We start from the raw sequence: 26685 nt of genomic DNA, 5'->3' as shown, positions 1-26685 counted from the left end.
GCGCTCAGTGAAACGAGTTGGTTGTCTCAGGACAGCTGCCCAGATCACACAGCCCAGCCCCGCAATTATTGCCCAACACTTATTGCTCTCCCAGGCTCCAGCCATGGCCGTTCAATAACCATCCGCATGGCCTGAAGCTCTGAGGGCCACCAGGCATACACTGCTGCTTTCTGTTTCACACAATGACAGGCATGTTCACCCACTGTGAAAGAGACAAAGACCTTCTCATGTCCCCTTTGTTCCTCAGTTCTTTCTTCCCTTAAGACAGATCTGCAAGAAATGTTGTCCACACTCTTCTGTAGTTTCTCCACTTCTGCCAAGCCCAAGCATTGAAAAGTGATTGGCCATGGAACAAAAATCACGAGCATAAAAAAGCATATTCTATTTTATATTGTTCAGTTCTCTTTTAATTTTTGCATTTGGTTCATATTTATATTTTCCATTTCTTTTTTTTTTTCCCCCCCTTCCTTAAGGAACTCTGAGATGCTAGCATTCATATGGATCCAGAAGCACAGCCTTCAAGGAATATTTCGAGCACTGTGACGCTTTCTTCATAAAAAATAGGAGCTGGCAACACTCCGTCCTAGTGCTGATTTAGCACAATACTCCTCACATTCCAGGCACAGCGCAAATGTCAGTAACTGATTCCCAGTGGAGCTTAGAGGAGGTTAGTAGGATGGAGAATCAACTGTAACATGCTTGGTTCAGGGCCAAAGAGACTAGTATCGGGTCTTTGTCTATTGCAAGTCTCACAAAAAGCTGCGGCCTCCGTTGCTGCTCACCCCTCCCTCCAGAGGCTGTTGGAAGCCAAATCGTTGTGCTCTCCAGGAGAGCATGAAGATCCCTTGATCATTTCACACAAAAAAAAATGTCACACTTTTTGTTTTGACTCTGAAAGTTAATTTTCCCCTTTGTGCTATTATCTACCCTACAAGAGGATTAATTTAAAAGATTATGGCAAAGAACGCTATGTCTTCAGGACATGAATTTCATCTTGTCTTTTCACATATGCCATTCAACTTACTTGTCCATTATCTGCTTCCTCCGTGTCCTTGTGCTTCCTATACTTCCAGGATGCCCACTGCAGCTTCCCAGAGTAGCTGGCCACCAGCCAGGACCACAGCAATTGGCTGCATCAATCACTTCAGCAGATTAATCACACCCTTCCTCTGGTTTTCCCCCCTATATCAAGGAAATGGCCTGCAGTTCTCACAGACTACACATTCAGGAATGAAAACCTGCCCGGTCAAGCCATAGCCGAGCAGTGCTGGACACAGCAGGGCAGCAAACCCACTCCTGCTAGTCCCACCCCAGCTCTCCTCTGACTTCAAGCCCTGCAAGCCGTTCACTGGAAGCTTTGTCTGGCTGACTTTGGAGCATCTCAAGCAGGCAAAATATTTTATCTCCCTTTTGACACCAAAGAAACACACAGGGATAGACTTATAAAAGGTTTTAGGCACTGGACCCTAGGAATGGATGTCAGTCTAAAAAAGTTTACACAGGGCTAAGCACTTGGAAATTTAGTTTCATAACATGCAACACCCAGCAACCAAAAGCAGAGTGAAAAGAAGGACGCAAACCCAGAAGAACTTTTCTGCTGACATGCTAGAGGTGACAATACAGAAGAAAGATTCTTGACACAAAGTCTACAAATGCCCTTGGATACCTGTCGTCCCTTTGCAATGCATGTCTTTACTTTCTAAAATGTAGGAGCAGCTCAAGGAGGAGCTGCTGCAATTCACCTTTAAGCTCCCTGTGCTCAGCCAAGCCAAATGGCATTCAGAACAACACCTCTTGGTGCAGGAGGCATACCTTGGCCGCCGCATCCCAAGTGGTTATGCACTCTATTGGGTAAAGTGAAGGAAACAAGACAACATTTAACCCTGCTGAGACTTGGCAAGATTCACAGGATCAGAAAGAGCATCTATCAGCAGCAAATCTGCTGCTGTAACCCGTAAATAACCGAGTGTTAAAGGGCTCCAGTCCCTGATCCCAGGACTGTGGATGTGTTTACTTACTGGAAAAGATAATGGAAACAAACATCAAAGGCAATATATGGATTTTTTTTAGAGATCACATTCACAGAGTTAAGTGTCTACAGTGAAATTTAAGCCTTGTGTCTGAGCCTCAGTCAATAATGGGCCTTGTATTTGACACTATATTACACATGAAGTATGCATTAATGGGTGTTTATGTGCTCTCTAAATGCTTGAACAAATGTCTGAGCCAAAGTGGTTAGAATCAGTGGTTTTTCAGTGTGGTACCCTGTTTAAAATAATTATTTCAGGGTGATCCCAAACTGAATATTTTTACTGGGCTTTTTAATAAATGCAAATAACAAGATTCCTAAGGGACTTCCATGATGCTCAAAATGCTGAGGTATCGGTAACGCCATTTCATGGGATTCGGGAGACTTTGGTTTAATTTTTTCTGCTGCTTGACAGCTGAACTGGGGTAATCAACCCTTGCTTATTTGAACAAAACAAACAAAAAATCAACCGCACTCTTGGAGTATAGATCCTTCTTCTTACCTAATTTGACCTGAACTGCTTTCCCTTTCGAGACCCACTTATTGCTTATAATAATAGACTTTTTTTATTGTACCAGAACTGCTTGAAGCTCTATTCCTGCTTCTAATAAAATAAAGCTTTAAATATAGCAGATTATTTTCTCCACCCTGTCTGACATGAGCTATAATCAGATTTTTGTTCTCCCTTTCATGAACACCATCTGTTTGTGACCATTAAAATCCATTCTCTATGCTGAAGAGATGGGAATTCAGAGGGATGTGTTCAGCCACTGTCCAAACAGTACCGTCATTCCTAAGGGATCCATTTCAGTCTGACACACCCAAGTATTTATGAGCCATAAACCGCCTGCCTAAAATGGCGATTCATCACCGGGCATGGGAGACGCTGACAATGACAGAGCATGTTGTAGCTGCGAAAGAGGGGGAGGAAGGTTTTAGGAAGATCTTTTGAACCAGCAGTGTTATACAGCATCAATATTTTCCCGCTATGGCACCTCGTTTCCAAGCCTTTTGCTTTGACAGTTCTCACAGCCAATGTTAAATTAACAGACGTCTTGGAACTGGACCCCAAATGAGACAGCTACGAGGTCACTGTTTTTTGGCATCATCTGCTCAGGGACGCAGCGCTCACTTGGTGTCAAATCAGAGCATCCTGCTGCTTTCCCTGGTGCAATGCTCACTTCAGGGCTGGCTGAGGGACAGGGGGCAGCTCCTGCACCAGCACGACTGAGTGCCCTTCTCTTCACATCCAGATGCAGTCTGAGCAAAAGGCCACACGCTTCAGATTCCTACAAACTTATTTTTGCCTCATATCTCTGAGGCAGATTGTATCCCCACGTTACAAAAGTGATGCTGTTAAAAAACTGATGAAAGAAACATCACCGTCTAATGGAAATGAGGAAGTCAGACAAGGCAGCAAATGGGGTTTTTCAAATGAGATGTAATACAGACAGATAAATTCAAGACTTTTGCTCCATAAGGCAGGTGGAGCCTATCACATAGTTCTCACACCCACATGAGAAACTGCATAAGAGAACAAAGGAAAGGAAATACAAATGCTGGTAAGAGAATGTAAGTGCAAAGGCTGTCTCATATGAAAACTGCCTCTGAACACTTCTTGAACTTTTTTAACAGACTACTGTAAAATTTAGATGGAATTTATATACTGACACCCCAAAAATCACCACTACTACTGTAGGAGACATTTAATTCTTATACTTGCCAGGCTAAATTTCTATCTCAGTGTTTACAACCCTCTGGAGATTTATAGATGAGCTTCCTGCTGCTTTGGTTCCCTAGGGGATACGAGCTGACAGGCATGAACAGTGAACACCAGTACACACCACTGGCAGCATTTTGTTACATGGAAAGCACCGCAGACACAGTTCTGTTTCATCCAGAGAAAAATAAATAAATAAATAGATAACGAAAATAAAAAATTAAAAATAAATAAATAAGGACAAAGGACAATCTGGAGCATATGTTCTTAATTCTGGTCCCAGATCTAATAACAACTATGCATCAAATAAGACATAGATAGACACTTGGTACTGGAACCGTGCTCCCCATCCCTGGCTAAATGATTTCAACTGTGAATGGCAGAGCCTGAACTACAAAGCTTGTTCCCAGGAATTCCTCCCCTCTGAGCCTTCAACTGCCTTTCCCACAGTGGGACAGTCTCAAGGTGGCAGCGTGGGCATTCCCCCTCAAGCCACAGGTCCCCCGTTTCCACGCAAGTTCTCCCAGGAAAGCAGGAAGATGCTCTTCAAGACAAAACAACAGCAACAAAACACTATTACCTCTGGTTACTTTGAAAATAAAATGCCTTATCACCTGTTTCGGTCCGGGCATCCTGCAGGGGACCCGAGTGGTGCCTATCCCTCACAATATCTATCAGCAAACATCAGGTGCCTTCCCACTTCATGCACTGTTCCGATTCCCATTTCCATACACCTTCCTTGTTATCTCTGTTAGATGCTTAATTCAGGCTGATAAATCTGGATAAAACAGGACAATCTTATTGATACAGTTACTGAGACGCCATTGAAATGGCAGTGCCCTAAACACCAAGAAAAAGGAGACAAAGAAAGGCAGCAGACCAGAGGAGAAAATGTTTGCTGGCCTGCTGTGCTCAGTTTATACCTTTCAGAAAGCAGCTGTTTGCAGCACTCACAAGAAACATGCAGCTTGTGAATTTAGGTTAAATTCTAACAGATACCAGAATTTTTCTCCCTATTCTTGGGTTCATGGACCTCATAGACTAAGAAGGAACGGCAGACCTCGACAGCAGCTAGGGAGCTTTTGCTTGGGTACTACATGGGATCAAAAGTCTGAAAGCAGCCGAGCCTTAGTAAAGAAGGGCAGTTCAGCTCCCAAATATGGCCAACTCTCAGCCTTTCTCTGCTGTGTTGAGTGATTGAAAAGGAAATAATACCAACTTCCGCGGTTTGGGTCTAGCTCTAAAATTGCTCTGTTCCAGTTATTTAGAGGATTGGGGGTTGACCCCCCTATTAATGAGGCTGCTGACTGAACAGTTTAGGTAAGGGGGAAAAGATGACAGAGTGCACCGATCTTAACATACAACTCAAGGGCAGAGCGTGTATGTATCAATAAAAATCAGCAGTTAAAAATATATATATATATATATGTATATGCAGCACCTCACAAAACACGGTATTTGCGGCTAGGGGCTTCAGCCAAAGGGTAAACAAGGGCCTGAAGAAGGGAGCCAGGCAGAGCCCCTCACACTTGAGCGAGAGCTGGCGGCGCCGCTCCCCCAGGGCAGGGCACGGGCCTTAAACCTGGCCCCGGCCCGCCCCAGCCCCGGGCCCCGGGCCGGGCGTAGCGGGAGCCCCGGGCCGGGCCGGGCCGGGCCGGGCCGCGCCGAGGCCTTGGTCGCCCCCTGCCGGCCCGCGGCGGAGCCAGGCCCGGGGGCTGTCTGGGCACAAATTCTGGCTCCCGGTGTCGGTGCAAGGGAACCTGAGTTGCTGAACCACACACTTCTGGAGGAGGGGAAACTTTCCGCAACAGGATTGTATTTATTTTTATTTTTTCTGAAATGAAGGCGATTTTTTTTTCTCACTTTTTTTTTTTTGCAGTACGCCAGCTGTACCTCTGTTCATCTCACTAGCTGTATGAAGGAGGGCATAAGATAAAGATAACAGGCTTCCTTCGTCCCTGATATGCACGCAGTGAAATCAGATGCACTGAATTTTATGCATAACTTTAAGTAAAGACAAGATGCCCTTTCCTGGAGGACGCTGAAATAACAGTGAATCTGGTCTGAACTTCAGATTCCCAGCTGCCAACAAAACCTAGTTTTCCTTTCCAGACATTTCCTCTGGAGTGACTGAGAAACCCTCAACAAAGAGCACCAAGATTCTATGGAAAAACATTTTTTCTGTAAATGAAAACATCTTAAAAAGACTCCGAGCTTCAGTTCAGAATTAAGCCTAGAATATTCACATCTCACTCTGCTATTTAGGCTGCAAAACATCCTCTTCCATCTCAGAGAGCAGGAGGTGCCATCTCCTTCCTACCGGGAAGAGCACTTGGGTTAAGCACGGTGTCCTTGTGCCACTTCAGCAGGGGACCTGGGAAGGGCTGGCAACTCTTCCCCAGCTGAGCAAACACAGGGATCTCCTCTTGCTAAGGGAAAATGGAAAAATCAGAAGTGCAGCCTTTCCCATGCCCTTCCCTCCCTGTATGCCTGGCCTGTGATGAAGACAAGTTACACACATATGCAACTGCAAGATGGAGCAGGGAAGCAGTTTTCTGTGTAGCCACATACGACAAGGACACAGTTTTAGAGAAACTGTCCCCTAAATCACACCAGCCAATATCACTCAGCTACAAGGTGCTGTGGATTCACCAAAGCAAACTAGCAGCCTTGTGTTTAAATAGTATCCTCCTCTGTTTTTCCCTAGTCCAGCTCTCTCTTACATGAAGAGCAGCAACACCCCAGAGCTATTTACTCGCATATTTTTGGAGAAGAAGAAATGCAGGCGTAATACTCACTCCCTCTCCAAAAATATGCGAGTAAATAGCTCTTCTTCTCAGAAGAAATGCATGTTAAGATTTAAGGAGAAAATGAATGAAAAGAAACAGTGGTCATGTGGTACAGACTGTTTTACAATGGTGACATTTTCAAGCAAGTGTTGACTTGTGGTGTCAGTGAGAAACTAAGATGGGTGTGAAGAAGGTTGATGTGAATAAAATACAGACAATGACAGGCTTGCCCAAAATCGAAAAGTTTATGGGCTTCCTCATGGAATTTCAACTACACCCTTGTCACAGACCACATTGGAGAGGTCATATGAAGAGCCTTTCACAAAAGAATTTGTGTCACTGGTTTCCCCTGACAAAAAAAAAAAAAAGCAGAAGAATCCATGCTTATTTTAAACCAGCCATAAGATTTGAATCCAAGGCAGGGGCAGGAGAGCAGAAGACCTAGAAGTAACGTCTTTGAAGAGAATGATGTTAAAGAGAAAACACATTGCATTATGAATGCAGACACTGGCATCTGAAATATGAACAATCCATGGCTGGTAAACCAGACGTTCACTGTGGACACTCCATTTTCCGACTTTCCCTTTTGTGCTAGTCTTGTCTCTGCAGCTGGGGCCCAACAGGTGACTTGCACACCCCCAGGGACACACGGCATCCTCCTCTGTTACCAGAAGGCACAGCTAGTGGCACTGCTCCTAAGGAGAGACTGCTGCTTGCTGCCAGGACTGAAATGAAGGAGGAAGGCTTGTGCAGATGGGCTCCAGTCTCAGCTGGGAAGCAAACAGCAAAGAAGAAGCTAGAAACTGTTTATTAAAGCCCTCCTTGGTAGTGATTTGCTGTTTAACCCACATGCAGAGGGCTAGCTCCAGGGGCTCTGGGAGAGCTCCAGAAGCAAGTGAAGGGGCTTTGGGGCTTGCATAACGGTGCAAGTGTGGACTTAATTTAGAAACAACCTTTATCAGCCTGAAACACTGCAGAGAGACCTGTCCCAAAATATTTGAATAAACTGCATACTAAATTTGCAAAGCAAGAGATCTATGTTTCATTATTGGTTCTACCACTGTACTACTGTATGACATATTTCACTCTCTGTGCTACTGTTTTCCTCATCTGAAGAGTGATGATATTACTATTTACCTTTTACTACATACCAAATTTATTTAACATGTATTTCAAGGATCAAACCTGTGGGCAGGACTCCCTTGTCATGGCCGTGTTCTTTTTTTTTTTTTTTTTTTTAAAGTACTACAAAGTATGTAACATCACACCTAGTACACACTGTAACTAGGGTGGAGTCCTGACAGACATCTACCTTTCTTCTCTATTTTGGTGGAACATCAGCTTTATCCTGTGAAACATCAGTATATGATTGGTCTGAATGCTTGTGTTTACAAAGTGTGTACAATATTGCAGTACCCAGATGTTATGTGCAGTAATCAGGAATTAATAGGAACTAGTTATAGTGGAGCTGATAAATTAATTGATGCAGTTTGTAATTAGAAGAATATTTCAATATAATTTTGGAAGATACTTTTGCTGTTCACTTTATTCTAAAGAAAAAAGTCATAGCAAACACCAAAATAATTGTCTTTATTAGATCATCTTGGTAGAACAAATGCAGTAATTAAAACCCAACTGTGTTCTTTATAGCACTGATGGGAGCCTTGAAATTAAGCCACAAAATATTCAGCTGCTTTTTTGTCTTTTTCACAACACATGCTACATAATCTTCCTTAGGCATCACTTTTTTGAAAACTGAAACTTGATTTTCCTTGAACCCTCTTTCAGTGGTGAAGATGCATGAAGAAGAACGAAAGACAGATGGATCTCCTTGAACTCAGAAGGTTACTGCGCACCAAACACATTTTCACCAGAGAGACATTTATGTTTTCTGGCTGAGAGCTAGAAGCAGCCATGAATATACGATAAGCCAGTCGCTGTTGTTTGATGATAACTTCTGTTAATTTGCATAGGGTCTATCTAATAATGTTAGTCTATAATGCATGAAGATTACATATCCTGAATCACTATCTGTTCTGAAGATGAATCATATTTCCAAAAGTTTGGTTTAAACTTAAACAGAAGGAAGAAAGTGCAAGTTCTTGTTTCCAGACAGCTGTTAAATGCATGCCCACTGAGCCTGTTTGCACCAGAGACACAGGAGGCCAATTCATTGTCCAGATTCCCCTGTCTGTCACTTGCTTCTGCGTGATTCCAACCAAGTCACACTCAGACCCTCCAACACATTAAGGAATTTCTGCTGTGTAGGAGTCTAGCACTTCACTGTATTGGAGAATCTAAGCTGTAGTTTCTCTGTGCTTCTGTTCTCTCCCCATCCAACTAAGATTTGAAAACAAAAATCAAAAAGCTTTCCCTGTTTCATAGGGAAGCTGAAAGAATAAATTCATCTAAGACAGAGAGAAATATTGGAGTAATGGAAACCTGAAGTGGAGTTAAAAACAAACAGCTGAGAAAAAAACTCTATGTGTAAAACAAAAGTTTCAGTATAAGGACAGCTTCTAAGAGGCTTGGCAAGGATTCTGCCCCACTGGGAACCTATTTATTAAAACAAAGGGCTGAGAGTAGACTGGCCCAGGCAAGAGGAAATTGTGGATAACGTCTCATACAAATGCTCAAAGCAGCTTTTCCAACTCAGCTCCTGCACTAGTAAAGCAGTAATCACTAGGATTCTTGTGGAAGAAAACTGAGGTGTAGGTAAGAGTTTCTCCACCCAAATCTACCACTCGAATTATTTTTCTAAAGTAACTCCGTGTATGAATTGCCTCTGATGAGAAGAGAAAATAAATGTATAAAGGAAATGCAAAATATTGATCTTTATTAGCATTTGTGAAGCTAATGTAAGGCTTTTTACCCCATAAGCCTGCAGGGAGACAAGTGCTATAATCTCTAGGCAATAAACTTCTTCTTGCATATACACATGAACTCCAATCTCTTCCCTGTTGCTTGGTGAGTTCATTCGTTGGTCAAAGGATACTTCACTTTGAGAATGGTTATGCCTTAATATTATTGGCTTGACTTACATATATGGATTTCTTTGCTTTTAAATACACTATTACTATCTTGTCTTTCAGTCTGCATCCTATAATAAACAGAAGAAACTGAGTTGCACACGACCGACATAATGCATATTACAGCAGTCCTAATACAGGACTTTACAAAGCCCCCAAAATCTGAAACTGGTGCAAGAAAAGAAATACCTCATTCTACAAGGATGACGAAGAAATTGTTCATCATTAGAGGAACAAACAGAATATGTTGCTTACTGGCAAGCCTCTTATGGATGCCTGGAGACCTAGTTCTGAGTTGCATGTTCTAAGCACCAGCTACCACCAGTCAGAGTGACCACAGTTTACTCACTGGAGGGGAGACACTCAGGCACTGGCATGTCTCTGGGGTTCTCAGCTCATAATATAGTTTATTCATTATGTAATGGTAACGTGCATACGTTGCAGTTGGGTGCGAATTCCACCGCATTAAACGTGCTCCAGTGGATTAACCATCTCATTTAATGCAGAAGGTTTTCACGTATCAAAAAATAAATACAGACATCATCTTGGTCCTTGAGCATAGGACAGTACAATCATACAATTATCATTTGTTAGGAATAGTCCGACTGAGCCTGTATTGACTCCTACTTTCTATGTACACTGCCTTGAAAGTAGAAGAAATCCTTTCAGAGGTGGCATTCTGTATGCATCTGCAGAATAAAAGTGATAACATATCTTGTCTGCGTTACGCTACTAAACACAGGTTTAAACACTGCAAACAGGTGCATTGACATTGTTAAAAACAAACAAACAACCCCCCCAAAACAGGCTAAGCAGGCTCAGGCACAGGACTTCACACTGCTTAACTGGCAGCCTCCTCCTCTGCTCTGGTTTGCACCACTCCAGCTAGCTGAATCCAAGACGCGTGCTCTGGAGAGGGCTGGCCATAAGCAGTTTGGACCAGAGCCTGAACATACTCTTGGTCACAGAGCTAAGGTTCAGAAGCCTGGTCCTATTGTATTTAGAAAGACAGATACAGCTTTGAGCCTTCTATTTTTGTTTTTCCTTGTAAAACTAAACTAAACTAAACTAGAAAGCTCAGAATTAATGCCTCTGAGCATTAATGGGACAAGCAAGAAAAAACGCACCATCAGTCAACTGCTATCCATAGAAAACCTAAAAAGAGGCTTTCTTACCTACAAAAAGCGAACACCTTGCACTTTCAGAGGCCAAAACCTGAATGAAAAACTGCAGTTTCAACCATACCTTAAAGAGTGGTGTTGCATTTATAAGGACTGCCAGAAAAGTGTATTTCTAAATAAAAAGCTCATGCATTGAGAGCTTTCTGCTATCTGTCACCCAAGACAAAATCTGGGCTGTCACCTCCAGGTCATCAGCCTATATGAACATTCATTCTAGTTAGACAGTATGCTGTGCGGTTTCAGCGAGACTTTTAAAGGTCATCTTTCATCCCCTGCAATCTTGTGTAAACTGTCACTTCTCCGGAGCCCTGCAAAGTGTGAATTCAAGCATGCAAACTCCTAACTGTATAGCAGGAACTTGTACCAACACAATCTGGCCACTACTTTAAGGTCAGGCAAAAACCTCATTGTCGTACTGTCACAGATACCAGTCACCCGCAAACTCCCAAATAATGTGTTCATACAGGAAGAAAATGAAAGAAAAATAAAACTCACTTCAGTTACAGGAGTTACCATGTGACTCTTTCATAATATTTACATATATTCAAATACCAACAAATAATGAAGCAACAAAACAAGTAACACAAAAAACAATGAACACAATTAGTAACACAATAATACACAACACAGTAACACAGTAACACAATAAAACAAGTAAAACAATAAAACTTGTTGGAAATGAGATAGGTAGGGGTCTTTTCTTCATCAGCTGAATTTGTGCTGAGGTCAACAGCTCATAGTAAAGTCTGTAGCATGGAGCAGAAGAGAAGCCTTTACCTCCTGCACCTTCCTGGCATATAAATGCAATGCCCCCCTCCTTAGACACCAGCACCCCACATCTACCAGCTCTGAACCACTCTTTGTGCAGAGAAATTCCCCACAAGTTAGGAAGGGGCTAGGAGGGGCGTAGTCAGCAGACAGAGCTGCCTCTCTTCTCTGCTGCTGGGGGCAAAGGCCAGGTGGGAAGCACCACCCAGCTCTGTGGGAAAAATTAGGGGGCCAACCAGCTCTGTGGAGGGGGGCACAAGACAAATATTGCAGACAGTGTAATAGTAGTCGCGCTAGTTAATTTTGCTATAGCTTGGTAACAGACCCATTTAGAATGGTAACAATACCCTAATACAGTTCTCTATTACCCCTCTCCAAATCCTCATTTATGATGAGAATTTATTTATTCTCTTCTTGAAAATGTTTACTCAACAAGCAATAATGATTCTGTGTTGCCAACTATCCATGTCATTTGTGACACTTTCACAGGAACCATAATATCCTTTCATGAATAGGAAGAATGCTGGCAGCATGGCTCAGCAAATGAGATCAACTTTTCTGCAAGGCAAACTGCCGGGGAAAGAAAATCCCCGTCTCATAAATATATTTGAGATTTTTTGCCCTCTGAGAAAATCTCAAAGTTTACAATGAAAAAAAATTGAGACAATCAAAGATAAATTTGTAGCACAATCCTGGAATAGGTGTGAGCCTTTTGTTTATGGTATCCAGAAGGGATGTAAAGAATCACTGTGTATAATCCTGAAAGAGAAACTCTGGATACTAGCTTTCTTCCTCCCCTCCAAATGTCTACAGCTCAGTGTTTAGGTCCTTCAGACTGAGTACAGGAGAGTCATGGTCAACTCTTTGCTCCAATATGTATTTAAATTATTTACATAAACTTAAATAGCTCCAACAGAAGAAGTAAAATAAATCTGCTGCACACACACACAAAAGTAGTATTCATGGTCACAGCAACTTTCCTGCCCCTTTGCAAGTTGTGTCTCATCAAGTGTCAAATGTGTGACATACACACAACAAGTAAATGTTCATTGTATTCATTGTATTAATGACTTCTGTGAAATGTGGCTGTGAGACACTTGATCCTACTAGATATTCCTGCATGAAGTGAAGAAACCCTTCCTGCCTAAACCTGCAAAAAAAAATGACCTGTTCCCATGAAACACTTCTTATGATGTATGAACCGTTTTCATTTTTTTTAAGAGAATTCCTAGGTCAGCTTTGTCACCATCTCTTTGGACCCAAGTAACTATAGGGCAGTACACAACAAAGCTAAAGTGAAACCAGATTTGCCAAGAAAACTTAAGGTCTCTAATTTTTTGTTCCCATGTTGATTTTGCTCTTACAGATGAAGCCAACTTCTCATTTGTTCTCTTACCTCCCATGAGAGGAGCCTAGCCTCTGCAATAACAAAATCCTTGAGCTGTTCACTCTTATCCCTGCAGGCATATAGTAGCACCCACAACACTGTCATTGGTATGAATACAAAAGTAAAAGGTTGTCCTGTTTTGGAATACGCGGTCTTGGACTCAAGAGTCCAGGACAGACTGAATTTGTCTGAAATTCACAGCTAACTCTTTTACAGTGTCTTTAAAACCATTTCAGTCTACAACTTCCTCGCGAGGGGGAGTGGAGAGGCAGGTGACCTATTCTCCGTTATCACCAGTGATAGGACACGTGGGAACGGTGCTAAGCTGAGGCAGGGGAAGTTTAGGCTGGACATCAGGAAGAGGTTCTTCACCGAAAAGGTGGTTGCACACTGGAACAGGCTCCCCAGTGAAGTAGTCACCGCACCAAGCCTGTCTGAATTTAAGAAGTGTTTGGACTGTGCACTTAGTCACATGGTCTAAACTTTTGGGCAGACTTGTGCGGTGCCAGGAGTTGGACTTGATGATCCTTATGGGTCCCTTCCAACTCGGGATATTCTGTGATTCTATGATTCTATGATTTCAATTAATAATAATAATAATTTAGTTGTTAATCGAAAGCCTTCCATGCCGAACACTGCAGGTGCTTGTTGGGGGGTGGGGGAGTCAGGGGCTCTCTAGGACTGACGATATTGGGGGCTCCCTGGGGGGGCTTAGGGTAGGCCCTGGCAGCCAGTCCCATCCCACCACCCCATCCAGCTGCAGGCAGCTGGTGGCACTGGGGCAGCCCCAGGCACCTCCCTGTGGATGGGGACAGGCCGAGGCCAGGCTAGGCTGTGGGCCTGCGGGTGGGCCTGGCGGGGCAGGGGCCATGGCTGGGCAAGGCAGAGCTATGGGGAGCTGGAGCCTGGCCCTGATGGAGTTTCACTGGGGCAGGGGCTGGTGGCCCTGGGGCTGATGTGGGGGCTTGGGCCTGAGCAGGGCTGGGAAGCTCCAGGGATGGTGGGCAGGGACAGACAGGGCCATTAGTGCCCTCAGGGCACTGATACATATTTTAAATCTTTTCTGTTTTGGGCATAGGCAAGCATGATTAATGAATGCAGACTACTCATTACCTTCATTACCTGGAGACTTTCATGGAGAATTACATATTTTTTTAAATTTTAATCATTTCTGTGAAACATATCCAGCTTGCCAGGAACTGCATTAAGGCCTCACATTAAGACAAACATACACTCAGAAAAAAATGTATTGAAAGGGACCTCTGGAGGTTGCCTAGTACAATCTTCTATTGAAAGCAAGGCCAACTTCAGGTTAGATAAGTCAAGTTTCAAAAATCTCCAGTCATGGAGTTTCCTAAGCTTCTTCAGCCATCTGCTCTTGTGCTTAACCCATCTCACAGTGAAAAAAGTCCTCCCTACATCCAGTCAGAGTATTTTTGCTGCATCTTGTGCCCATCATCACCTGTCCTGCTACTGTGCACCACCAAGTATGTAGCTCCATATTTTCTCTAACTGTCCATTAGGTAGTTGAAGACAGCAATTGGACCCACTGACCCTTATCCAGACAAAACAATCACAGTTTTCTCTGTTTTTTCTTGCAAGCCATATGTTCCTACTTTGGTACCAGCAATCAATATCTTGCTGGTACCAAGGAACCTGAAGCTAGGCAAGGTATTTCAAATGTAGCCTCACAAGTGAGACGGGAGTAATCACTTCCTTCAGCTTGCTGGATACACTTTTACCAATGTAGCCCAATATGTGTTTAGCCTTTATCATTGTAAAGGTAAGAGTACAATGCTGCTTCATGTTCACCTTGGCTGTATCATCCTTTTCTGCAGAGATGATATTCCTATCAATACATGAAGTCACTCCGCCACTGGTGAGGGACTTTATTTACAGTCACGATGTCTCTGCCAGCCTCTGCCTTCTCTAGGTGTCGAGTTCCCTCCAAATGACAGCCCAAACCTGCAATGTATTAACTGCTCACTCCAGTTGGTGCCACTCATGAATGTAATGAGCATGCATCCCATCCCATCAACTAGGTTGCTGAAGAAGATGTTAAAAAACAATGTAATCCCTAGCATCAACCATTAAAAATGTGTCTTGTAACTGGCTGCCATTTAAATTTCTAAGTCTGACCTCTACACTTCAAACCAAACAATCCAGACAGTTTTTTACCAGCCTCATAGTCTAGCCATCCAGTTCATATCTCATCTGTTTGGCTATAAGGATTTCTAACAAACTAGATCAAGAACCTAGCTAGAATCAAGATAATATACCGCCACTTCTCTCTTAACCACAAAACAAATCGTCTCACCATGAAAGGTATTCAGGCTGGTCAGGCACAATTTGCTCTTGCTAAATCCACACTGACTCTTCCCAGTTACCTTCCTTTATTTCACAACTGGAAATAGTTAATGGGTTTTTCTCTCTAACTTCTAACAGACTGAGGAAAGGTTCCTTTCTCCTACCACTTTTGAAGATGGACATTACATTTCTCTTTCTCAAGTCATCAAAAACCTGCATTCACCATGACCTTTTGACGATAAAAGAGAGACTTGCAATGACATCAGCTAACTTCCTCAGCACCTCCAGATGCATCCTATCCAGGCCTATCAACTTGTGTACATCCAGCTTGCTTAAGTAGTTTCTAACTTGATTGTCCTTTACCATGATAATCCTTTACCTCTTTCTCCCAAGCTTTGCTACTAGACAAATAAATTGGATAAGCTTGAGAGGAGACCTTGCTAGAAAAGACCAAAGCAAATAAGACATTGAACTTTGTTTGCATCCTCTGGCACAGGATTGCCCACCCTGTTCAGTAGCAGACACACTGCATAACCAGGTGATGCTACCATATTTCTTGTGAAAAGCATGACCCTGCTTCCATCTTCTATCCATTTATTTCATGTGTTTAGAATCAGTTCAGAGTTCCCTTTTCAGCCTAGACGAATTCTTACTACATCTGTTCATTTTCTTTCTTTTGTTTTATTTTTTTTTCTTTTTCTTTTTCTGTTTTAAGGAGAATATCCTTGATAGTTCTCCTGAGTTCATTTGCACTTCAAGCTCTCATGAGATCCTTCCTGTTAATTCCCTGAACAAGCCCCTGAAGTCCAGGGTCATTAGACCTCTATTCCCTTTCCTTAATTCTTTTAGGATCTTTTTATGATCACTGTACTCAAGGTTGCTATCAGCTTTCCCATTCTGTAACAGTCATTACACACTCAGAAGGGCAGGTCAGTGGAGCAGCTCATCTAGTCAGTCTATCCAGTACCTGAAGCACAAACATGTCCTCCATATACTCCAGAAATGTCATTATTTGCTTGCTCCCTGCAGTGATATCCATTCAACAAATGTCAGAGGGGTTCAAGAGCCCCCATGAGAATCAGGACCTACATTCAGGGGACTTATTCCAGTTTTTTAAAGAAGGTTTTGTTCATCTTCTCTTCTAGCGTGGGTGGTCTGTAGCAGAATCCTACCACAGTGTTTCCCTTTGTGGCTTCCCTTCTGTTCCAATAAACTTCTCACAGACTTATTGTCCTGTCCATAGCAAAGCTCCATGCACCTGAGCTGCTTCTTTGTACAGAGCATAACCCATCACAGCATTCTAGTCAGGGAAGCCATCCTACAGCATCATGACAGAAGCACTGACTGAAGAAGCTTTGATGCATTGTTGCAACATGCCAAGTGATTGACTGCCCAAATGGTTTTTCTATGAATCTCATCTGCTTTTTAGCTCTGATCCAGTCTCTGATCCATCTGGCAAATGGTTTGATAGAACCATGTACGGAGATGGTACTTATGTGCTTCCCCTCTACTTACACCACTGTTAGATCACTTTTTAAATAAGCATCTAGTGCATCTAGATAAGCTACCAGTGTAGTTAAGGAAATGGAAGATATTCTGATGAAGCCCAGAAGAAAAATTTTCGTTCTATAGCTAATGGAAATGTAACTTTTCTCAGTTGCTTTAAGGTTGTGAAGTAGCATTCAAAAAGAGCATCTTAATCCACTGTTTGGCATTGCAAGTTTCACACATGGACCATCTGCCTCTTGTTTATCCTCTTCTTTCATGGACATTCTCTTTTATTCTCACCTCATATTAAATTTCTGGCTGAAGATAAGGCTGAACAGTTGGCCCAAACAGCAGAGCCACCTGATGTCTATTTGCAGAAAACAAAACCAATCTACTGAGAAGTCAAGGACCAGATTTTTATTTATTTTTTATATTTTTACATGCACATCTGAGCAGTTATTGATGACAGTGTTGCATAAAGTTTTATGAGAATACTGTCTCATTAATCTGAGAAAACACCTCATGACTTTGTCCTAAACAGACAACTAAGCGTCACAACTATTATACTCTAACCAGTTTTAAGAACTATGCATAAATCCTTCTTCATATCCTACCAGTAATAACATTTTGCATAATCCACAGAAAATAAACCTAATTTTATATCTTATATGATAATGCATCCATACTCCCAATGTGCATATGAATGCATATCTACAGCTTTCAGGTAGCTCTTTCAGGTGTATATACATGTTATAGAAAGAGAGGCCTTGGGAATATTTGTTCATAGCTGCTACAGAACACATCATAAACACATACACAACATAAGGAAAAATAATCAGAAATCACAATGAGACAATATATTCAATATATAGGAGAACAGGAAACAAGAGCTTAAATTGAGTCTCAGCTCTGACACTGCTCTGACAAATGCCTTTGCCAGGCTGCACAGCAGGTTCTTCAACTATAAAGCTGAGAACACACTTGGTAAGACTCTTCAAGACTGAAATTCTTTGTAAGGTTCAAAGCTGACATGAGTACCAGAACATGAGCTGGACAGCTGCCCTAGTTTACTAAATTAAATAGCTATTGCCACCTACTGGCTATATTGCAATATTAATATAATAAACTGCTTTCAAGCGTAGGAAATCAAACACCTGTGTTTTCTTCATAGGAAAATTATGTACACTAAAAATAGAATAATTAATACTTTCTATCTTTTTCAGTGAGGAAATGATAACAGTGTTTTTATTTTTTACAAGGTATGTCAATAAAGCATTTTTATACATTTACAAGTCCCATATTTGTCTCTACTAGAAGTAAAATATGCCTACTCAGAAATTTAATTAGTGTCATGGTCTGTTTGTACCTGCCTCTTTTCTTAAACACACAGGGTGTCTGTGGTGGGAACCTGGTTTTGGCCTGTTTGTCTAAAGCATGGTGGATCCCAATCACTGGCGGGGTGTATGTGTTAGAAATATCATATATAAGCAGGCCTGTGGTTGTGGTCTAGGTGAAGAATGTGCATCCATCAATACATATATTGCACCATTTGTGCGATTAGCAATGGATGAATTTAGCTGCATTCAAGGTACTTCCAGTTGTACATCTTTGCGGCATCAAAGAAGACTGACACCACATTCCGAAGAAAAAATTCCATGGTATGAGCACAGTTAATCATGTTTATAATAGCACTTTTTGAGATAACCCGAAGTTAGAACAAGATGTACTTCGAGGAATTTTGGTATATGTCAAAGAGTCTGCTGTTAATTCTGGTCCAACACCAGCTTTGCCAGTGAAAACACAAGAACAATGGAGAATGAAGAAATTCACCTTCATTCACCGCACTTCAGAATTTTATCTGCTGCTTTCCTTCAGCAGTTCATGTTCACCTAATGGACATTATTCTACCAATTGAACCAGCAAAGCACTTTTTCAAAGTTTCTATGCAAATTTTATGCCTTAGTTAAAATAATAAGTAAATAAATAAATAAAATATTACATTAAATATGGTTTGCATAAATTTGTACTGAAACAAGTCAGAGTTCTTAGGTAACCTGCACAGCTGTATAGGTAAAAGGCAGCAATCTTTAGTTGCAGAGTGATGAGTAGTACTTTGGAAAACTAGTTTCTTAGGTTAGTCTAACCAGAATCACAATACAATGTTTGCAAACACCCTAAATTAGACCCTATTGCGTAGTGTGGATGGTCTAATTCAGTTGTGAAGTAATTTTATCATTTGGCTTAGTCTGCAGTAAACTGAAATCACTCTACTCTAGAAAGAAATTATCCACAGGGGAGTTTCAGATAGAGTAATTTAGGTGTATTGACTTTATATGTTCAGCCAATTTCCTTGCATTTATGGATTGTTCCTGTGCAGACCAGACCTCTTAAGTTTCACATATGGATATGTCAGGCACAATGCACTCAAGAAAAATTACACATTCAGCAGAAACTCATATTAGATAATTACATAAACGCTCTGCAAAAATTGGCAGCAGCAGTCAAGATTTCAAGAGGGGAACATACCAACAAGCAGCCTCAAACACCTACTCCCCTTTCAGAAAGAGAAGGCTGCTCTGTCCTTCCCTCCAATTTCTGGGATTTATTTTAAGGACTCCTACTGAAAACAAAAACTGTAGTCTTACACTAAGTGAACTCTTAAAGCCATTCTGCAGACAGTGCTTGGGAAACAAGAAGTTGATGTTAGCTTATTTTAGAAAGCATCTGTAAAAATGTAAAAGCTATCATGACGCCTTAAACAATATTAGGTATTCAACCATTCCCTGTGAGAAACTACAGCATACTGAAGTACTGTGGTAATACAAAATTACTGTAGCCTCATAGTTTGCCTCTTTACCAAATAAAGATTAGGTTCAGGAATGACTTTGGCCATAGCTCTTCTATAGCACTTAGCTTGGCAAGCAAAAATGCAGCAGCATCCAAAATGTTTCTTTCATGATGCCAAAATAACTATTATTTTTTAGCCTTGGGGACTATATTACAGGTTCATTTTAACCTGACTATGTCATACTTCTGTTTAATCTGTTCCTGTGCTCTCCTTCCCTTTGGGAAATGTTCAGATCCTTGAAAGGTACATGCCATAGGCAAGTGAAGTTGAGAATTTCTGACGTCTGGAAGGAAGTTTAACACGATGCACAGCATGGCAAAACACAGCATTGAAAACATGGTGGGTGTGGACAAAGTGTTATCTTTTGTTGAAGCACAACGACCTGCAAAGAGAGATGGTGAAGGCGGACAGCCATTGTTTGCCTGAATCTCTATGAGAACAAATCCGAGAGCAACCATGGGATGGCGATCTCGATTCACACAAGCACATCTTAAACACCATCCTGCAGAAAGACTTGCTTGGCCACAAAGTGCATCCAGTCACTTGTTCTACATCCAAATCTGCAGAAAGCTAGTTAATTCCTTTTCTCTCAGCTAGGCTTGGTTTCAGTAATGCTATTAAGGTTAGCCTCAGAACACTACTGTCTAACCACCATGCAACAGGGAGTCCTTTTCAAGAAAATTCTATTAAAGCTTTCAAATTCGTACTTAACACAGTAGAACTGAAAAAGAAGTTAGTAAAATGAAATGGCTTAACAAACATCTAGTGACAGAAACAATAAAGGAACTTAAAAAAAAAAAAGTAATCAAAGTTCTATTCACATTCTCTGCACTCTAAATTCTAATTTATACATAATTTTCTATTTCAGGTTCATTAAATTCTTTCTCCAGCATCAGACTGAACTACAGGGTATCTACTGTAGAACAGGAACAATCATATGCGTATTATCAGATGGAGAAACTGACCTGTAATATTAAAGACAGCAGTGGAATAAAATAATTATTTTTATTTAAAATCTTGTCACTCGATCATTGTGATAGCCTTGTAGTTTCCGGTCCACAAAATCAATTCTAATGAGTTTAATAAATCAGGAACTGAACTGTCCTCAGGTGTGTCACAGACAAGCTGAGGTCTCTATGAAAAACAGGAGGTCAGACAAGCATGAATCACAGCAGCAAAACCACAAACAAATTACAAACCAACAAAGCACCATTAAAATCTTCCAAGTTTCAGCTCTACATTCTGAAACCATACCAAGTTTCTTTATAATTTTTGAATTAAAATTCACTCTTTGAAAGAACAGCAGACATCAGAACAAGAAAATGCAGTACCTACAATTGTATGGGGACAAGCCTTAGGTCTTTAATTACTAGCTCTACAGTAGATCGTGAAAATAATGAAAAAGAGCCTCATGATACGCTTCCAAATCATTGACTTGCAGGGACATCTCTCAGACTTGCTTGATTGCTTACCAGTCCCTATATGCTAGGGGATATGAAAGTGTGTACATTGAGGCACATACAATTAGCTAAAGCTCTAGCAGATTTAAAGTCCAAAGACTTCAGTTACTCTGTATCTTTCAGATATTTGGAATTTCCCTAAGCCTTCTCTGAAGATTAAAGCAAGTTAAAACAAATACTTTTATTAAGTTCCGAGACTATCCCCAGCCTCAGAATTTCCTCAAAGGGGATTTCCAATACATAACTCCAGCATAAAGGCCTGGCAAGTAGCAGAACATGTTTCTCTGAGAGCTGCTGGGTGCTGCAGGCTCCTGCTGCTGCATTCAGATTTTCAGAAGAACTGCACCTTTGAGAAACATTCCTACAGTGTGGATGCAGCTAATCCTATTGGCGAAGTGGTTTCACTTGTAGCATCCTAAAGTCAGAGATTATGTTCAAAACGTCAGAAAGGCTGAATTTCCCAGTCATTCCTGTATGTTTGATTTTTCAAAGTTGAGCTTCTTCAATATATTTTTTTTCTTTTCCTCACACACACAAGGAAGTTATAATACAGGTAAAGAAGTGTGTGAAATTTCAATCTGTTATCTACTGCACACTAGGAGTAGATCTTTGTATTTTCTAAGGTAACTTGCATGATATAGTGCTCTGTAAGTCTTCAAGCAGAGAGAGAGTGTAGTTCTTGGCCAGTTCACAGCTCAATTTACTGTGCAGTGACATCTATATGTGACAAAGTCCCAAAACCTCAGCAAGATCAAGAGAGGGGCTTATTCAAATGATGATCTCATGGGTCTTTTCCAACATAGATGATTCTATGATTGTATGGGTCTGTGATTCTAAAATTGGAAAGTGAGCTTTTCTCTGAGGACTTTACTCCAGGAACCTCAAATTAGCAGACAAAACATGTTCCTTTTTAAAACAGCAGCAGCAAAGGCTGAGTGGCTGAGCCCTAGTGGGAAAACACACTCAAATGTCTTGTTCTTAAAAATAAAAGAACTCATGAGTGCATTCTGTAGCAGAACGATAGTACTGAACAGAGCTTTGGACCTTCATCTGTACTAAGGCCTCCTTGCACTAGGAGTTTTACTAAGAAACTGGCATTGCTCCTGTCACAAATACCATGCAAGTACTTAAATGTGCTGTGTAGATACCTGGCTGCATTAAAATTATTTCTAGTGCTGCTTGCTTGCTACAAGTTGCATGTATCCTGTATCTACAAATATGCAATATGCACAACTGCACGTTGCTAAAACCATGGTCTCATTGTTTTTTAACAGAGGTGTCCATACCACGAGGTGAGTGGGGCTTTCTGTATTTTAATGCCACCCACAATACTTGCCTGTTTCGAGCTGAAGCCCGTACTCCCAAGTAGAGGCTGCATTATTCCGCCATATGGCTCACAAATTACAAAAGCAAATGAAGATGAGTGCTTTAGCTATCCCTCAGACAAGTGACATTCAAAAAGATTAAAAGCATGACAAGCCTAAATAAGATGCCACAAGCAATTAGTTTTAGAATATTTTAGAACATTTCAGAACATTTCTCTGTTCTCCTTTGCTTATAGCAAAATGCTTGTTTTTATACAGATTTGTGTATACTAGGTGATAGCAGTTTTGTGTATATTAGGTGATAGCTTACTGGCATTTTTTTAATCATTGTATTCACATTGTATTAGCTTAAGAACACAGTTTTCTTTCCATAGCTGTCTTGTATTGAGGATGTAAAGTGTAGATCTGAGTGACATTTATTCTGTAGTTTCTTCTTGACATGGAGACAGCTTCTATGTACCACTTCATTGGTACTCCATCACCATGTATAATAAAATATTTTTTAATTACACCAAATTTTCATTTGAATAAGCCACTGATAGCTGTTACCTTTTCACCTGAGGAAAGCACATATCCCAAAACTCAAAGAATTATTTAATTGTTTATGCAAAGCAAAAGCAGAAGAGAGGCCATGTACCAACACAGCTTCAGCCACCACTGTGTATATAGTTGAACGTTTTATAGCTTAACATTTCATGTACGTAATTACACTCTATTCAGAGGTTCATATCTAAGCCTGAGCAGTTGGTTCTGCAGACAATCATGTAGTAGGCTAATTATGGACAATATGTGCATCACAATAGACACACATCCATTGCCTTTCTTCATAGGTCTTAGATGTGTAGAAAATATATAGATCTATTAGACCTAATATAGTAACAGGAAGATTCTTCCTTTCCTCGGTTTTAAGATGCTGAACCAGGAAAAGAGGAGGGTATGTATTCTACAGAGGTGTTTAAGTTGCTAGGCTGCTCACAGAATGTTTCCTGGCTTCTCTTTCATCCGCAGAGTTGTCCCGACTTCATATCTTAAGATTCTGGCTTTTAACTTGTAAGTCCTGTCAGAGCTTTCACAACCAAAGGCAATACATGTTAATGTTCCGCTTCGGTATACTTACGGAAGTGAACAGTAGTGCAGACCAGTATCTGCTGCCCTATCTCTCTTGTTAATCACTACAGGTGAAATGCTTTGACATTTCAAAGTCATTAAGTAGAAACTTAGAAAAATACTGTTTCTCCAAAATATAACCACTTGCAAATTTATGGAAACACACAAAAAATACTATATTGCAATTCTGAGCAAAATGATAACCTTCAGAATTCGTCTTTTCCATTTAAGGCAATCAACTGTATCTCAACTCAGATATTATTATTGTAAGTCAGAAAAAAAGCAAGATGAAAAATTAGGAACTGTGAAATATGATTATTGCTTTTCCAGTTACAGTTATTTTTTGCTTTTTCATTAGCACTTTATCACATAGTAGAGAGAGTCGGAGAGACTGAACCAGAGGAGATATTGATTTTGGCATGTTTTTATTAGATGTGTCTTGATGATGAGCACCTATCTCTGCATCCTAAGCAGGATAGAGAGTCACACTACAACAGTCACTCATTATTGTGTAGATTTCATTTTCTCCTGTTCTTAGAAAGCAAAGACAGGTAAAGATAATATCTTTTACTATCAAGAGCAGACGTCACCACTTCAGTTCCTGTTATTCCATTGCTAATGCTTAAGAAATCTTCTGTGAAAATAAGCAAATGAGTAGACAACAAAGTATTCACCAGCCTCTGCTAAACTTTAAGATGAAGGACAAAGATTGTGGCGCTAAGTTCCTTTTCCTATAGCTCAGCAAAGAACTAATCCCTGAACAAGAATTATCTATTACACTGAGATCTTTACAAGGGATCTTGTGACCAACAGCTTTTCTAATTTTCCAGTTATGCCAAGTAGTCTAAAAAAAGATATTATCTCTACCCACAAATGCTATCTTACATTATCTTTCCTCAGAAAACCATGCTACAGGAAAATACCACCACTGTGTATTTCATTTGGCATTTGTCAACCATTATAATCAAATATCTCCAAAATCATTGTTAAGCAATCAAGGTTCATGTCAGCTGAACAAATAAACCTTGGCAGCACCTTCTTTTCAGAAAAAAAAAAAAGGAAAAAAAAAAAAAGCTGGCATCATGGTTTTTGATGGCAGTGTTCAGCACAACTACTAAACCACTACTATGCCCCATAGCTTTTCCCCAGTTAAAAGGGAATATGGTGCATCATATTGCCTTTTAAAATTTTTATTTTTCTTGTGAAGACTGGCTAGCTGCTGCCCAGACTTTCAAAGTTCAACACCATAAAGAAATGCAAGAAGATTCCCTGATCTGATTCCTTAAAGCTCTCTAAAATACAAATGATCACTGACAAGCAAATCAAAGCCTCCTTCCTTATCAAGGAATTGAAAGAGAAAGGAAAGGGAGAAAGGAGAAATTTACAATTAACATGAGACTGGGAAAGTTGTCTTGATGTTCAGCACTAAGCAGCCTTGACACAGGACAGAAATGCACACACTGTTGTGTTCCAGGACACCTCTGGTGTGCATGAGGAAGGGGGAAGCTTTGGAAACATTCAGATAGGCTCGGTACAGCCCAGGTAGGTTAGCTTCCTTTGTTTCCAGTTATGGAAGAGCTTTTCCCTTTGTGGTCTGTGGAGCACTGATGCTCTGTGAAACACTTCACAGGGGCCTGCAAATGTATCTGAGAAAAGTGTCTAAAGTCAGGTGACTACGGTTTATGCTCAGGTCTGAAAACAACCAGGATCTACAAGCTGATACAAAATAGCAGGGCAGTGCTCTCTCAAAGGACAACAGGGGTTTTGGGATATTGGGTAATAAACTGGCAAAAGGCCACAGACGAGGTTTGATGGATTTTATTATAGCTACACACACTGATTACCTGTATAATTAAGCCTGAGCAGAATGTCAGCAATCCAAGCATAAGCAAAAGGGAAAATAAAAATCCACTTGCCATTTAGGCAAGGCGCAATATTGTTAACGATCAGTCTTACCTGCTGATGAGCCACAGTCAGGAAAGTTGTCGATCCCTCCTATTGCCCTTCACAACACCAGACATCTTCACAGGGCCAGCCAGCGAGGACTACCCCGAGCTGGTGTTGGAGCACTGTCTTTATGGGATCGAGACTTGGTGCCAGTTGCATGATCAACAGACTAACACGAGATACGTCTTTTACATAAGGGCTTGAGAACAAACAGGCCTTGCAGAAGGACTAACCATAAGCAAATCAGACAATGTAACAACACAGATCTATAATTGCTCGGCCCTCCTTGCTCTACTGCTTCTCTACATTATTTCTCATGATCCACAAATTAGCAGTGCTTCTTTGTTTTCCCAAGCTTTTGTTGTGGAAGCTGTTGTTGTGTATCTGGAAAAGACTGTTTCAATAACTGGAGGCATATTAGCACTCCAAATTTATGTCATCATGGCCTATTGTTTCAAAAAAAATGTCATAATATATAATAAAAAGATATCACAGATTCTTCAACAGGGCTTTAGTCCACTATCAAGCAGGAGGAAGAGATATTTCACTGATTTACTGCTATCAAAATAGATGAGAAGACATGAAGAAAAATATATGGGAGCATGTTTCTTGACTGCAGAAAGATATAATGTAACATGTCTTACACCTAATCACAAACTATCACAGTTTACAACCAATACTAATGAAAAAAAATAATCCTGAATTTAGGTGGCAGAAATCTAAATCAGAGTACTGTACACTCTGTATTTACTGTGGGTTCAGCAAGCACACAGATAGAAGCCAGTGCTTTATACAGAACTGGTCTCTTACCCATTCGTACCATAACTTGTTCTGTGTTTACCTCTGCCCCCTACAGCTTTATCTGCCAATATGGTTGTACCATTATGGCAAAAGAGTACAATTTTACGACTGCTCACTTAAACTCTGCAAGAAACCTCTGAAGGGGCTGCTCTGTGTTAATGGATAAATGGACTCACAGTATGCGTGCAGACTTGAAATACAGCTTCAAAAAGTTTCTGGATAAGGAAAAAAAACCTGCAAAAACCTGGATATATGATAACCTTATTCATACATCAGTTTCAATTTGCCATATCAGATTATCTTGCACCTGGATGTTTGATGTTGTCAACGATGATTTAAATTAACGTAGTGCATCTTCTCTTTTAACAAAAACCCGTACTTTCCCTGAGACTCTTCAGTTCAAAGATCATATCTATGTCTTCTGATCCCCCCAAAAAGCCATGAAAAATATGAACGTTATCTTCACAAACAATAATGTGGTATATAAAATGAACTAACA

At 40.8% G+C, this 26685-nt stretch overlaps 1 long non-coding RNA gene across 5 annotated transcripts in view; it reads right to left on the bottom strand.

The window, feature by feature from the left end:
• The window catches only part of LOC308177423, a 135828-nt gene that overhangs the window by 13387 nt on the left and 95756 nt on the right, over positions 1-26685 (bottom strand). Inside the window, exon 1 of one of the 5 annotated variants that reach the window (XR_013939098.1) lies at positions 1025-10039. The exons of the other annotated variants lie outside the window; for them this stretch is intronic. This is a non-coding gene — a long non-coding RNA (uncharacterized lncRNA). Of the gene's footprint in view, positions 1-1024; positions 10040-26685 lie in introns of those variants that run through there. 5 annotated transcript variants of the gene reach the window in all.

Source organism: Anser brachyrhynchus (genome assembly GCF_964034855.1).
Source record: "Anser brachyrhynchus genome assembly, chromosome: 1".
Classification (NCBI taxonomy): domain Eukaryota; kingdom Metazoa; phylum Chordata; class Aves; order Anseriformes; family Anatidae; genus Anser; species Anser brachyrhynchus.
This window is presented reverse-complemented; position numbering and strand designations above follow the sequence as displayed.